Below are 14,864 nucleotides of genomic sequence, written 5' to 3'. Positions count from 1 at the left end.
TTAGAATTTGCACTATTTACAACTAAAGAGGTTTGGGGATATTAGAGGACCATTATTAAAAACAAATAATGAATAAAATATTTCAATCATAAAAAATCTTAAAATATTTTGCTATTATAATATTAATCCACCATAAATATGTAATGTTAGAAAAAAAACTTACGGGACTAATTACAAAGAGCTGTTGAAAATATTTCAATTAATTGTAGAATATTTTATTTGTGAAATATTAAGTATACATTTCTTTATCATATTTTGTAAAAATTAAAATGATTTGATATACTTTATTTAATTCCTTGAATTAACATGTACATTAAACAAGAAAAAACTAGTGTATATATATGGTAAACACGTGGCAAAAAAGGAATGCTAGAAATAAAGATTTTATTTACTTTAATAAGGTAGAAATGATGATTTTATTTGGATATATTTCCATATCAAGAAATGTACATAAGCTTTATAAGGAAAATACAACAAAACATATAATATACTGAAAATCTCACCTTTAAATAACCTTGTTTACACCCACCTTTCAATTCATCACAAGTTTAATTTCTCTTAAATAAAAACCCCCCCAAAATATTATGGAAAAATCTGGTCCTTCGAATATTAAGTTTTTCATTCTTTTGCTAATTGTATCATGTAAGTTCTTATCTTACTCTTATTCAATATTAACTAATCAATGGTTAAATTATAGTTATTCAATTCATGCTTTTTGTTCAAGCCAACCTCCTATCTTCAATAAAATTGAACTGTAGTTGTAATATATATTTTTGCAGCGATGATGCTTTCAATGGTACCAAGGACTCGAGGGTAAATACATTTGCCATGCAGAAGTGAAGATGATTGCAAAGCAATTGAGTGTCAAGGGGGAACCGCACATTGCATCAATAGGCAATGCCAATGCACAACTTTCCAAATCAAAACAATTACTTGTTTCAATAACTTTGATTGCCTCAAAAAATGTGGTCCTAAATCCAATATCCATAGATGTGTTAATGGTCGCTGCATCTGCTAAGATTAACCAAAAAAAGGAGTATGCAACTTTCTCTAATACATGCCATGAAATAAAGTAATGTTTTTACCTTTCTAGCTCTTTCTCTTTGAATTTTATTTCTACATTTTTAAGGCTTTACTGAACTTTTAGAATTAAATAAAAGAATATATATTTGAGATAAAAGTATTAGGATTGCAATATATAAATTTTTATATTTTTATACAGCTTAAATAAAAAAACTGACCCTAAATTTTATTATTTTCCCATTTAGGTATAAACTTTTTTTTTGAAAAGTAATACCTAAATTATGATTTTGTTACTCTAATTAACTGGTTTTTCTGTTTAAAAAAATTATCATGTGGTACTTTTAAAAAAATTATATTAAATTAAAAAGATAATATAATTATATTTACAATTAAATTAAAAATTTCAAGATAAGTAATTTACCCAACGTTATTTATAATAATAATAGAAAATAACTATACACAAGATCTCTTAGCCCTTAAACTCTCTCTGCTCCCAAGAGTGCTTTGCTAAGAAGTCCTAGAGATAGCAGTAACTGCTGCGGCTTGGGATGGAAGCAAGCGGTGGCGACGACCGAGAGGGGAGGGATGAGATCTCTCTTCTTGCCGAAGAACTAGTTAAGTTATCAGTCAAAGGCTCGATGGTGGTACCAAGTTCCAAACCTATATTGATATGTACGGTTTGGACAGAAAAGTTATAAAACCCAGACAGTTTTAGGGCTCATGAAAGGTATATGGACGACAAGGAAAAAGTTTGAGATTCAGATGGTGGGACAAAACTTATTTTTAATAATTTTTGAGATGGAAGAAGACCTGGAGTTGATTTTGGAGGGGAGACCTTGGCTCTTTCATAAAAGTTAAATTTTATTTGACAAGTTATGCCAAGCGGTGAAAAGAGATCAGATCAATCTTACTTCATCCCCGGTTTGGATAAAAATTGAATCGTGTTTCCCAATGTTCGGCAAGAAAGATCTATTGCATGCTATTGGTACAAAGTTTGGTGGGGTTCTCAGATCTGAAATTAGTGAAGAATTTTGTCGACTAAGAATTAATCTGGATGTTCAGAGACCATTCAGAAGAGGTATTTTTGTCTCTACTGATTATTTTAGTAAAGTATGGATCCCTTTTAAGTATGAAAATTTGCCAATGTTCTGTTTTGGATGCGGAAGAATGGGGCATGGGATGAGTAATTGCGCCCTGATACTACCTGCAAGGAAAAACAAAATTAGTGAAAATCCTCCTTATTCGGTGGCCTTAAAAGCAAAATCAAGACTAGTTGGAAAAGAAAGTATGAAATTTAATAGTTTGATGAAGCAGACGGGGGTTCAAAGTTCTTATACTGAAGGGGAAAGAATGTTGCCCAATAATATAAAAAGTACTGAGGAAGGAAACAATGAGGTGGGGGGCTCACAAGAGAATTTGAAATTGAAGGGGGGAGATGCTAAAAGAACAAGATGGTATTTCAGGGTTAGGGGAAGCTGAGAAGGTGAGTGATTGTAATAGTAAAAAGAGTCAAAATCCATATCAAGAGACGAAGGTAAATTGGACAATAACACAGCCTGGAGCAACAACAACAAAATATGAAAACTACACGAGGAAGAGGAAGTCCTTAGATGCGGATCTTAAAGGGTGTTATAAAGAAATTGTAGATAGAGATGGAATTAAAAGGCTGGAACACGATACTTCAAAGAATTATGACAAAGGCCCTTCAGAGATGATGACAGAAGGCTCGAAAGGAGGATTATGCTTAGCATGGAAAAGAGACACGGAAGTAAGTTTACGAAGTTTTTCTAGGAATCATATTGATGTTTTGGTTAAAGAGGAGCAGGTTAAAGAAGAGTGGAGATTTACAAGGTTCTATGACTCTCCATACGTCCACAATAAGAGTGATTCGTGGGATCTAGTGATGAATCTGGGGAAAGATAAGAATTATCCATGGTTGGTAAGTGGAGATTTTAATGAGATCATGTATTCTTTTTTGAGAAATGTAGGGGTGTCCCAAGGGATGAGAGTAGAATGCATGCATTTCAAGAGTTCCTAGAAAATTGCCATTTAGAAGACTTGGGATATTCGGGAGTATGGTTTACATGGGAAAGGGGAAATTTACCAGAGACAAATATTAGAGAAAGACTAGATAGGGGGTGATGAATGATAAATAGACAAATATTAGAGAAAGACTAGATAGGGGGTGACGAATGATAAATGGAGGTTTATTTTTCCGGCAAGTAGCGTTAACCATCTAACTCACACAATGTCAGAACATTGTCCACTTCTAATTAATACAGATGGCGAAAACATTCATAAGGGCAATTCAAAATTTAAATTTGAGGCGTGGTGGTTGATGGAAGAGACGTGCAAAAAAGCAATCAGAGAATCTTGGCAGTCAAGAACAGGCACAGTAGATGAGAAACTTGGAAAACTGCAGGCAGATTCATTGGTTTAGGCTAGTAGTACATTAAGAAAGGACGAGAAGGACTAAAGAAAAAGCTAACGAAGCAGCTTGATATGTTATTGGGAGAAAAGAGGAATGTCAACACAATGGAAAAAATTATTGATACTAAGATCCACCTGAATATGGAAATTAATAAAGATGAATTATATTGGGAACAAAAGGCAAGGGCGAATTGGCTTAAAGTAGGGGACAAGAACTCAGCCTTTTTTCACAGGTTTGCTACATATCGAAGACATCGAAGACGTATAAATTCAACATCCAAGTTGGAGAAAATTGAGGGAGGAGAAGCTAATGAAGAGAGTGAGATTAATGAAGTAGCTACCTCCTATTTTCAAGAGCTCTTCACGACAAAAGGAGATGGGGATTGTTCATATATTTTATCGAGAATAAAGAAAAATATTTCAACAGATATCAATAGATAGCTAATATCAACTTTTACAGCAGAAGAATTGTATGCGGCATTGAAGGGAATGGGACCGACAAAAGCTCCAGGATATGATGGTTTTCCAGCCATTTTCTTTCAAAAATTCTAGTAGCATATCATAGGTAAGGAAACAACAAATTTCTGTATGGAAATTTTAAATAACGGTGCAAGTTTTGGTACTTTAAATCACACGGATATTGTGTTGATCCCAAAAATGCCAAATCCCACAAGCATTGTTAATTTTAGACCCAGTAGTTTATGTTCGGTCATTTACAAGATGGTTGCAAAAACAATTGCAAATCAATTACAAGTAGTTATTGGAAGATGTATTGATGCAACTCAAAGTGCATTCATTCCAGGAAGGCTAATAACTGACAACGTGCTACTAGCTTATGAAATCTTGCATACTTTTCGACGGAAATGCACAGGAAAAAAGGATATATGGCAGTAAAGATTGATATGAGCAAAGCATATGATAGGGTTGAGTGGGGATACTTGAAGGAAGTGATGTTACGAATGGGTTTCACATCAGAGTGGGTGAGGCTGGTCATGAATTGTGTTTCCACAATATCCTATGCAATTACTATAAATGGAAAAAGTGGAAGAATCTTTTCACCGTCTAGAGGCTTGCGCCAAGGAGACCCGCTGAGCCCTTTTCCATTTCTGATCTGTAGTGAGGGTTTATCATCTTTCATAAGAATGGCTTCAGAAGCGGGACTGCTAAAAGGTGCAAAAGCCAACAGAAGAGGACTAGAAATTTTACACTTTCTTTTTGCCGATGACTGTATTTTGCTCAGGGAAGCATCAGATAAGGGTACAAGGGTACTAAAGGAAATTTTGAAGGAATACAGAAAGTGTTCTAGGCAATGCGTTAATTTCAACAAGTTACCATATTTTTTAGCACAAATACGTCTGAAGAAAAGATGGAAGAAACTTCAGAAAAATTGGCGGTTAGGATCTCAACAAACTTAGAATGATACTTAGGGCTTCCGAACATGGTTGGTCTACGTAAGAAAGAATCCTTTCAGCATTTAAAAGAGAACATTTTTAATAGGATCGACAGGTGGAGTACTAGAATGTTATCTCAAGGAGGTAAATAAGTCTTTATTAAATCAATGCTACAGACCATTCCAACCTATGCTATGTCATGCTTCTTATTACCAAAGACTTTTTGTGGAGAATTTGAAAACATATTTGCTAAATTTTTGTGGCAGAAAGCGCATGGTAGTAGTGGTATCCATTGGTGTCAGTGGAAGTATTTATGCCGTCCTAAAGAAGAGGGTGGATTGAGTTTTAGAAATATGGCACAACTTAATATCTCACTTCTAGCTAAACAGGGGTGGCGCATTTTGAACAATCCAAATTCTTTAGTAGCACAAGTATTAAAAGCAAAGTATTTTCCAAAAGTAGATTTTTTAAATTCACAGTTAGGGAATAACGTTTCGTATACATGGAAAAGTATTTGGGCTACTAAGGGCGTTTTATCAGAGGGATTATGTTGTAATGTGGGTAGAGGTACGAATATTTCGATTAGTCGTGATTATTGGATTCTAGTTTTACCGCGTGATAGATTACCTATTTTAACTACGAATTTGAATGATAGTAAAGTTGCGGAGTTATTTGATTCAAGCAGTAGAACATGGAAACAGGAGTTGATAGCGTATACCTTTCCGGAGGATGTAGCCGAGATGATTCTCAGTATCCCGCTAGCTGAAAGACCACACGAAGATTTCCAAGCCTGGAGTGCTGAAGCATCGGGTGAGTACACAACACGTAACGCCTATAAACTATTACAAAGTACTGAAAATGATCCTGGAGCTTATGCTTTACAAGCCGACTGTAAGGACTTTTACAGGAAACTATGGCTATTTGATCTTCCTTCAAAAATAAAAATTACAGCTTGGAAGATATCATGGAATTTCCTAGCTACTCATGTTAATATGATACTTAGAAGACTAACGAATACAATAATGTGTCCTCGATGTGGCTTAGGAACAGAATTTATAGACCATTTCTTTCGTGAATGTTCTGTTACAACATCAGTGTGAAGAGAGTTACCATTTCATAAGTATTTGCAGGAAAATCAAATAGGGTTTCTACAGTGGCTAACCTAGGTTTTTACACAAAGCTCGGTATCCCAGCGTTGGATCTTTTGTGTTGCAGTATGGGCCATCTGGGGAGACAGGAATAATAGATTGCATAAAAAATGGAGTAAATCTGGAAAAGAAATAGGGAGATTTGTTCATAGCTATATTTCAGAGTTAGATGCGGTTGGTAAAAATAGACTACAAACTTCCATACCTGTTAAAAAATGGAAAAAGCCATTGGACAGGGTAGTTAAAATCAATTTTGACGCAGCATATGAAGGCGGACAAAATAAAGCGGCTATTGGAGTTGTGGCCAGAGACAAAGAGGGTTCAGTTCTCCTATCATGTTTGGAGGTTCATCAAAGGGTTTCCTCAGCCTTTGGGGCGGAAGCAATCGCGTGTTGGAAAGCACTCCAGATTGGCGTTAACATGCAGTGGGAAAACGTTATTATTGAAGGAGATTCTTTATCAATAATAAGGAAATGCAAAACAAAAAGCCCAAAGAAATAATTGGTTAGTGCATATATTCATGGTATCCATCAGCTTGTGTTAAATTTTAAGGAATGTAGGTCCGAGCATATCCCAAGATTAGAAAACAGTCTAGCGCATATCTTAGCAACTGAAGCGTTTAAGAGTAATAGAGGAGATTACCTGGTCAGACGAGTCCCTGAAGTTGCAGAAACTCAAGCGGAGAATGAAAGGGTGAGAGAACCAGATTGAAGCAGGAAAAGGAGGAAAAGGAAGAAATGGAAGGAAGGGAGTCTGAGAAGGGTAGCTATCAGAGTGATTAAAGCAGGCCCTTGGGTGATTCAAATCGTCTTGAAACAGTAAAGAAAGATGAAGAGACAAGACGTTTATCTTCTTTTGAGGCTGATTGGGCAGGTAGAACGGCAGCATTAATTTGCTTCAGATTTTGTTTCCTTTTTCGTTTTTCTAGAAGATTAGGTTTCCATTTATTTTATTATAGGTTTCCTTCTATTGGGCCAAGTTTGATTACTGGGCTCGTTCTCTTTCTTTTTCTTAGGACTTTATGTGTAATGAATAGTTTTAAATAAAGCCCAATCTAAAATTATTTCAAAAAAAAAATTTCAAGATAAGTTTTTAATTTTTAATTATTTTATTGATTTCTTCTTTATATTTTCTTGCTATTTCTCAAATTTTCTTACCATTTCTCAGATTTTCTTGAGAACCAAACACACATTTTCCTTTAATAATAATATTTCTTTCCTTTAAATAGAGAAATCAAGCTGCTAAACAAAAATCCCTTGTTTGAAAAGTTCCACAAATCCAACACTTTTAGACTAAATTGAGAAAATCGAGCAGAAAAAAAGAAAAAAACTTCATTTCTCTTTGAAAAGCTTCACATAAAAGATTATATCAAATTTGATGGGGTTCTAAAAATTGATGAAACCGAGAAAAATTTAAGGAAAAAAGAAACTAAGACGTCAAATTGTACAAACCTCATTTCTCTAAAAATCCAAACAAATATTAAATATCAATTCAATTGGTGTTCTTCGATTTGTGCTCCACACATCCAGAGAGGCGCAATATATATTGAGATCAACTAGTAAATAGTATAGATGAAATTCTTGGTCCTACAAATTATTCCCTCATTATCTTGTTGAGCGTGCATAATACTTCTACTGCAAATTGTTCTCTCTCTCTCATGCAAAATAAGATCAAATTATTCTAAAGAAAAAAACACATGTGTATGTATTTTGGTGAGTCAAAATTTGCTCTCTTTCATCTAAGATCTCTAGACTACCTTCCTTTTCGTAATATTGTAGATTCATGGATATCCTTTGCTTTTCGAACAATAAGAGATGGTGAAGAAGAAATGAAGGACAGAGGATAATATCAAATGATGTTAATTTAATTTAATTTTTATTTAATATTATACTTTATTTTTTTATTTAATTAAGATTCACATGCCACAGTGTCATTAGTTAATAGAAATTTTTTAAATGGGAGTTAACTGTTGGACCGTTCTATGTATCATAGTTTAGGTATAGCTCCTAATAAAAATAAAATTTCTGGTAAAAAAAATGTTTAGGTACCTAAACAGGAAAAACACTATAGTTTAGAGCCAATTTTCATTCAAGCCTCTATATACCTATATATAGAAGGAAGCTAGGTACCAACAAGTGTTAGAGTGCAATTGTAAGCTGTACTATTTGGGGAGAATGCAAGTTCAGATCTCGAAGACAATATTGTTGGGAGGGGCAATCATTATCCTCAAAAGGATTAAATGAATGACTTAATTTAAAAATAAAAAACCAATCCTGCTTTTTTTATGCAGTTTATTTCTATCAAAATCATTTATTTTTATTTTTATTAAGGATTAATATATACGAAGGTACTTGGTCTTAATAACTTGTACCTACTTGGTACCTAAATTATTTTTTTGGATCGAACTGGCCAACTCAGTATTTTTTAGGTGCCTAATTAACATAATTTATTTTTACCAATCCAACCAATCCTTTCATGCCATGTGTATTAAAATAATCAATCAAATTTTTACACATGTATTCAAAATTATTTAATTTAAATTATTTTTAATTTATTAATTAAATTACATTAAACTTTTAATTTATTTCTTAATTTTTTCATTCCCTCTCTAGTCCATTGACCATTCTCAAGTTTCCCCCTTCACTCGCCAACCTTTTCTCCTCTCCCAATCCCTCACCATTCTTAGTTTTTTTCCAACCTTTAACTTGTCCTTTTACTTTAAGAAATATATATAATAAAAAACCCATTTTAAAATTTTTCTGGTACGTGAGAAAGAATAAGAAACAAAAAGATTTATTTTTGGTGTTTTTTGGTGTTAGAGTTTTTTTTACTCCATTTTATTTATTTCCTTTACCCTTTAATTTTATTTTCCCTTTTTTTGGTTTTGTTCCATCATCTGAATCAAAGTTGGATTGATTTTTATTTTCCCTTTCTCTAGTTTTGTTTCCCTTATCTTAATCAATTTTGGAAAATGACGATCATGTATGAACGACGTCAGGTCAAGAGTTAAGCAGTGACGACTTAAACAAGATTTGGCAACGATGATGGTGAAAGGGGATGGTGGATAGTGATATTGTCGGAGAAGAAGAAACAATAGGAGAAATTGAAACCATGATAATGAAAAATTAATTAATTAATTAATTAAAATTTTTTATTTTTAAATTGATAAAAATTAAAAAAATAAATATTTTTAATACATGTCACGCAATATTTTTTTAGTTTTTAATACATGTTGCGTAATTTGATTTGTTTATATTAAAAACTTAAAGTTGTTAGTGTTGTATCTGGTGCCCTAAGTGTAGTATTTTCATCTATATATACTTGTACTTTTTTCGAATAGATTGGTTAATAAAATTATTCATGAATCACATTAATACTTTGTATGTTGTCCTCACGTGGTTGTTGCATGTAAAGCATAATAGAAGCAAATAGTACTCATTGGTTGTCTAATGTTTAACTATTACAGGATATTACGTTGTCAGTTCATAACACATAAATACAACTTCTATTATAGACAAACCTAAACATGTCCTTAGTCTAATCAGAAATGAGCAAACCGCTTAAAATACTAATATGTCGCCTATCAAGTCCAATTAGGGAGATGTTTTGTCTTGGGCATCGAAACTAATGACTCCCAGAAGATAGAGACATAGATATAACTAATTGGACTTATAGTACATCAAAATGGATCGAAGGAGAATAGATTCTGAATTCATTAATGGATTTTGTATCCCCTTAAACCCGACCTAGACATTATGATCGAATCTCGAAAATTATATTGACCATGCTGATGGCGCGAAAAATTATTTAGTTATTTTATTTCGACAATTGTCATCATTTAAAATTGGCATTTTGATTTCCTTATGAAAAGCCCAGTATAACCTTCTTTTGGAAGAATTTATTAGAAACCAATTAACTTAGAAAAAATAGATTTTCAAATATTTATAGAAAACATCGTATTTCAAAAATGTTGAAGTGGAAAATAAAATAACTAAAATTTCACTTGTTGATTTAAAATCTTGACTTTTGACATGAGCAGATAGCTTTGAGATTTCGAAAATGAAGTATTGAATTTGAAATAACAACTTTGAGTTGATTTTGTCATTTAGGTTGAAAAATCTAGTTTTTCTTACCAAATTTATAAACCGTCTTAAGTGATAGTTTCAAAAAACCCAATATATCGTCCAAAAACCCAAAATCCAAATAAAGAGTCCCAAGCCATAGTCCAAAATAATAAATAACAGTCCCAAAATATCAAATGATAAAGTATAATAGCTTATTCAAAAACATCCAAGTGCACCTCCGAAAGCTGAGCCCATGTCCTAACCCTGATTATTATTTGAAAAATCATAAACTTAAAGCGGTGAGGTTTTAAAGCCCATTGTGGGTCAATTTGCCAAAGAACAAAAATTAAGACATATACAAAAATATATAATCAAAGAATCACATTTAGCAGTATGCATAGATGATGTCAATGCAATGCTATTTTAGAAACAGTGCAAATTCTTAGAAAACATTTTCTACACATCTCTGGCACACACCACAATGAGTTCTCTAGAACTCGTCCATCCAATAACACACCAATAATGTAGACAAGCCACCAGATAATGCAAACAAGCTGTAAGATATATAATATTGTGGTCAAGCCATAAAAGTTTGCAGATATACTACAAGATATTGTGGTTAAACCACCAGCATATGTAGATTATTAAACTGCCAGAATCTTCTTCTGTACAATCATATCCCAACCCCATGCATGTGATATGACATACAAAACATAATTTTTAGTAGGCATGTTTTACATGCGAATCAATTCTCATTACGATTTAACACAGTGGCATGCTTAACATGCAAATCAGACTTTAATTATGAATCTGTACAGTGGCATGCTTAACCTGCGAATTAGAATATCAGTTGAAACAATGGCATGGTTATTATTCATGCATATCAAATAATGCTATATGTCATAATATATGAGTGTCAGGAAATCATATACATTTCATTTAATAGAAAAATACACCAACACTTCATATTATCACAGATATGAAAGTTCAAAATCACTTACTTAATCATTCATTTTAACAGATTTATCAATACGGTTGAATACATGGTGTATTCCCATTATTTTCACGTTTTAGAATTTCTTATACAAGTATTTATCATTAACAGTATTTATTTAATTAACAATGATTCACAGAAGTTAAGAAGATTAAACACCACGCATGGACTTATACGTCCTGACAATAATGATTCTGCTTCCTAGCTCTGAGAGAGTAGATTAGTCCTCGAATCCTTAGATTTGAAAAAAAAAATGTATCCAATCAGTATAATGATATTTTGATGTATATTTCTCATTTTGGTGATTGAGAAGAATACTTACTTAATCGGTCATCCAAAACGCATGCTTCTAGGATATGTATTACGAATCCGAGTTTCACAATTAAGACTACACCTTTGCACAACAACCTCAATGTCAGAATCTGTGAGCAAATTGAAAAAATAAAATAAAATGAACCTTGTGTCTAGGTGCATTTGTGACCAAACCTTTGGCTTAGTTTGCCCTTGCAACCAAACTTCAGTACCCTTTTCCACAGTGATATCTTAAGGAAAACTTGATCTCTAACATTGAAATTTGTATCCCTCCGCCTCAAGTCAGCGTAAGATTTTTGTCGATCGGGTGCTGCTCTCAATCAATCCTGAATCAGTTTCACTAGATTCTCATTCTCTTGTACCAAATCCGGACCCAATATCTTATGTTCCCCCTACTTAGTCCAACACAGAGGTGTACGACATTTGCGGCCATAAAGTGCTTCATAAGGAGCCATCTAAAGGATCAACTAAAAAACTATTGTTATAGACAAACTTAGCTAGCGGTAAATGTTCTTCTTACATGCCATTGAAATCAATCTCACAACCCCTCAATTTATCCTCCAAAATCTAAATGACTTGGTCTGATTGCCCATTAGATTGTGGATGAAAAGCTATACTAAAATTCAAGTGAGTACTTAAGGCCTCGTGTAACTTACTCTAAAATCACGATGTAAATTGAGGATCCTGATCGAATGTGATGGACACTGGTACACCATGAATTCTCACAATCTCAGAAATATACAACCTCGCTAACTTATGCAGTGAATAATCAATATAGACAGGCAAAAAATGTGTTGACTTGGTCAGTCTATCCACAATTACCTAGACTGAATCCTTTTTAGTAGGGGTCAATGGAAACCCACTAACGAAGTCCATAGTCACACATTCCCACTTGCACTGAGAAATCTAAATAGGCTGTAATAAACCAGAGGGGAATTTATGCTCAGCCTTGACTTGCTAATGCGTCAAAAACTTACTAACATACTCGGTTACTTCATAGTTAAGTCCTGGCTACCAATATTGTTCCCTCAAATCTCGGTATGACTTATTATCTCTAAGATGCGTAGCGTATGGGATACTATGAGCTTATTGAAGTATAGACTGTCTCAAATCTTGATCAATGAGTGCACAGTATCTCCCAAAAAAACATAGAACTCCTTTAGAGTTAAGCCTAAAATTTATAGTCTTACCCTCCTCTATCCGTCTTAATCGAGGTGCAAGAGATGCATAAACATAATGCTTCAATCAAATCTCATCCACTAAGGCAGGTCTTACTTGCAACTTTGCAAACAAACTTTCATCATCAGTCAAGCTCAACTTAGCAAACATTGCTCTCAAATCTTATATCAACTTCTTACTCAGTGCATTGGTCACAACATTTGGCTTTCCCAGATGGTACTCAATGGTACAATCATAATCTTTGAGCAACTTCATCTATCTCCTATCCCTCAATTTTAAATCCTTTTGGTAAGGAGGTACTTAAGGCTTTTGTAATTCGTGTAGATAATACACTTCTCACCATGCAAATAGTGCCTCCAAATTTTGAGGGTGAAGACAACAACTGCAAACTCGAGGTCATAGGTTGGATAATTATGTTCGTTAGGCTTAATTTGTCTCGAGGCGTAGGCCAGAACCTTACCATCTTAGATCAAAACACAACCACGACCGGTTTGAGATGCATCACTATATACCACATAATCTTTCTTAGATTCAGACTAGATTAAAACTAGTGCTTGAGTCAATACAGATTAAAGCTTCTCAAAACTTTCCCGTTGCTCCTCAATCCACTAGAAAGGTACACTCTTCCTTAATAGATTAGTCATAGGATTTGTGATCTGTCGTAATTCGGTGTAGTAGATTAAACTAGTTTTCGTACTTGAGGACCTTGAATACAAGAACTTTTATTATGTTTTAGTAAAGTTTTTATATTTTAGTTTAAATTAAATAAAAAATGTATTATGAGTCTTTTACTGACCTTAGGGGCTAAATGAAGCCTAACGGTGAGCTAACAAACTTAGTGAGTGTGTAGGAGATCATTCAAGGGCGTAGAAACTCAATATTGTTCATTGTGTTGCAACATAGGAAGTTTGATGTCGCGACACAGCCATAGGATGTCACCACACACTTTTGAAGTTACCATTGAACCATACATACTGCCTCCGATGTCATGACATAAGCCTTGTATGGGAATCACTATGAGCCGGGGGTGTTTTGGTCCACAGAATTAAAATTAAACAAAAGAACGTCAGCTGACTTAGGGTTGTGGATGACGAAAACCCTAACTCTATAAATAGGCTCTTAAAACACTTGTGGAGGATAGCTTTTCATACTTTAAGCTTTCTTTGTAATTTTAGTTTGTAGTTTTTCTTTGCTTTAGGCTTTAGGTTTATTTTTATATATGTTCTTTGGAGAACGTAGTTTGTAAACGCAATCAAACACTAGTGGATTTTCTGCATTTCATCTATCAAATACAAACAAGATTCTCTAAAACTCTATTCTTGAATTTTTTATATTTATGTTTATTCTTATCATCAAGTTTATTGTGTTCATGAGATCCATGAGGAGCTAATCTTCTTATGAAGGATTAGTAAGTGTAGGTTTGATTAACTGATTACTATGTAAGGGTTTTCTTATCAAATCAACTATTTGGGAGAGGAAGAACTTAAACCCTAGACTTGACGACCTTAGGAAGTCATTTAGGTGTGAATTAACCCAACATTAGTATAGCTTATCCGTGAACACCTTAGCCCCAAACCAGTCCGGACTTTAAGGTCAAGAGATAAGTAGTTCTTACTACCTCATTAGTTTAGTAGAAGATCTCAAGATCTTGCTAAGGTAATGACTAATTGATTGAGTAGAAACCCAAAATAGGAATTAGTTTTTACCACCAAAGCGAGCTAATCACCCATGCCTAGAATTGATTAAGTTTATACATTAGTTGATTTAGGTTTTTATCGTAATATAATTTGTTTAAGTACTAATTAGATCTATTTGTGTTTAGGTTAGATTTAATCTAGTAACTTGTTTCCCTTGGGTACGATTCTTGACGTACTCACCCACTCCGTTGTTACTATATTACAACCTGATCCATATCCTTGCAAACACAGCTCTATATTTCATATCTTTTAGTTGCGGTATTCATACTTTGGACTTTAGTAAGTCCGGAGGCAATCAAGTTGTTGGCGCCATTGCCGGGGAGGCAATGCTACTAAGTTCATTTTAATTTTGTGTTATAATAAAATAATTACGAAATTTATAAATTATAGTTACGATCTTTAGTTCCTTGTATTTATTTATTCATTTTTTATTACTAACATTTTCTTCTATTTCCTTTTGATTTCAGCGTTTAAGAAGGTACCTATAGAGTTATCCACTTATCCAACAAGACTAAAAATGATATTCTTATGGTAATATAAATGATGGAAATCAAGGGAAGTTGATGAAATAACATTTATGTGCTTTGAATAAGTAACCTCTAACAAAATGATGCAGGTGCTAGGAA

General features: G+C 33.6%; 2 long non-coding RNA genes across 2 annotated transcripts; one reads left to right on the top strand and one right to left on the bottom strand.

Annotated features, from left to right (window-relative positions):
- The first annotated feature begins 424 nt into the window (after positions 1-424).
- On the top strand, positions 425-1,025 carry LOC107963400 (uncharacterized). The gene is made up of 2 exons (XR_001701900.2): positions 425-642; positions 780-1,025. It is a non-coding gene; the product is annotated as an uncharacterized lncRNA (long non-coding RNA).
- An 841-nt stretch (positions 1,026-1,866) lies between these two features.
- Positions 1,867-6,913, bottom strand: LOC107961830 (uncharacterized). The gene is made up of 5 exons (XR_005922655.1): positions 6,635-6,913; positions 6,198-6,446; positions 6,007-6,069; positions 5,563-5,924; positions 1,867-2,227 (listed from the first exon to the last, which is right to left on the bottom strand). It is a non-coding gene; the product is annotated as an uncharacterized lncRNA (long non-coding RNA).
- Between the last annotated feature and the right edge of the window lie 7,951 nt (positions 6,914-14,864).

The sequence above is a fragment of the Gossypium hirsutum genome, chromosome D13, assembly GCF_007990345.1.
Source record: "Gossypium hirsutum isolate 1008001.06 chromosome D13, Gossypium_hirsutum_v2.1, whole genome shotgun sequence".
NCBI lineage: Eukaryota > Viridiplantae > Streptophyta > Magnoliopsida > Malvales > Malvaceae > Gossypium > Gossypium hirsutum.
This window is presented reverse-complemented; position numbering and strand designations above follow the sequence as displayed.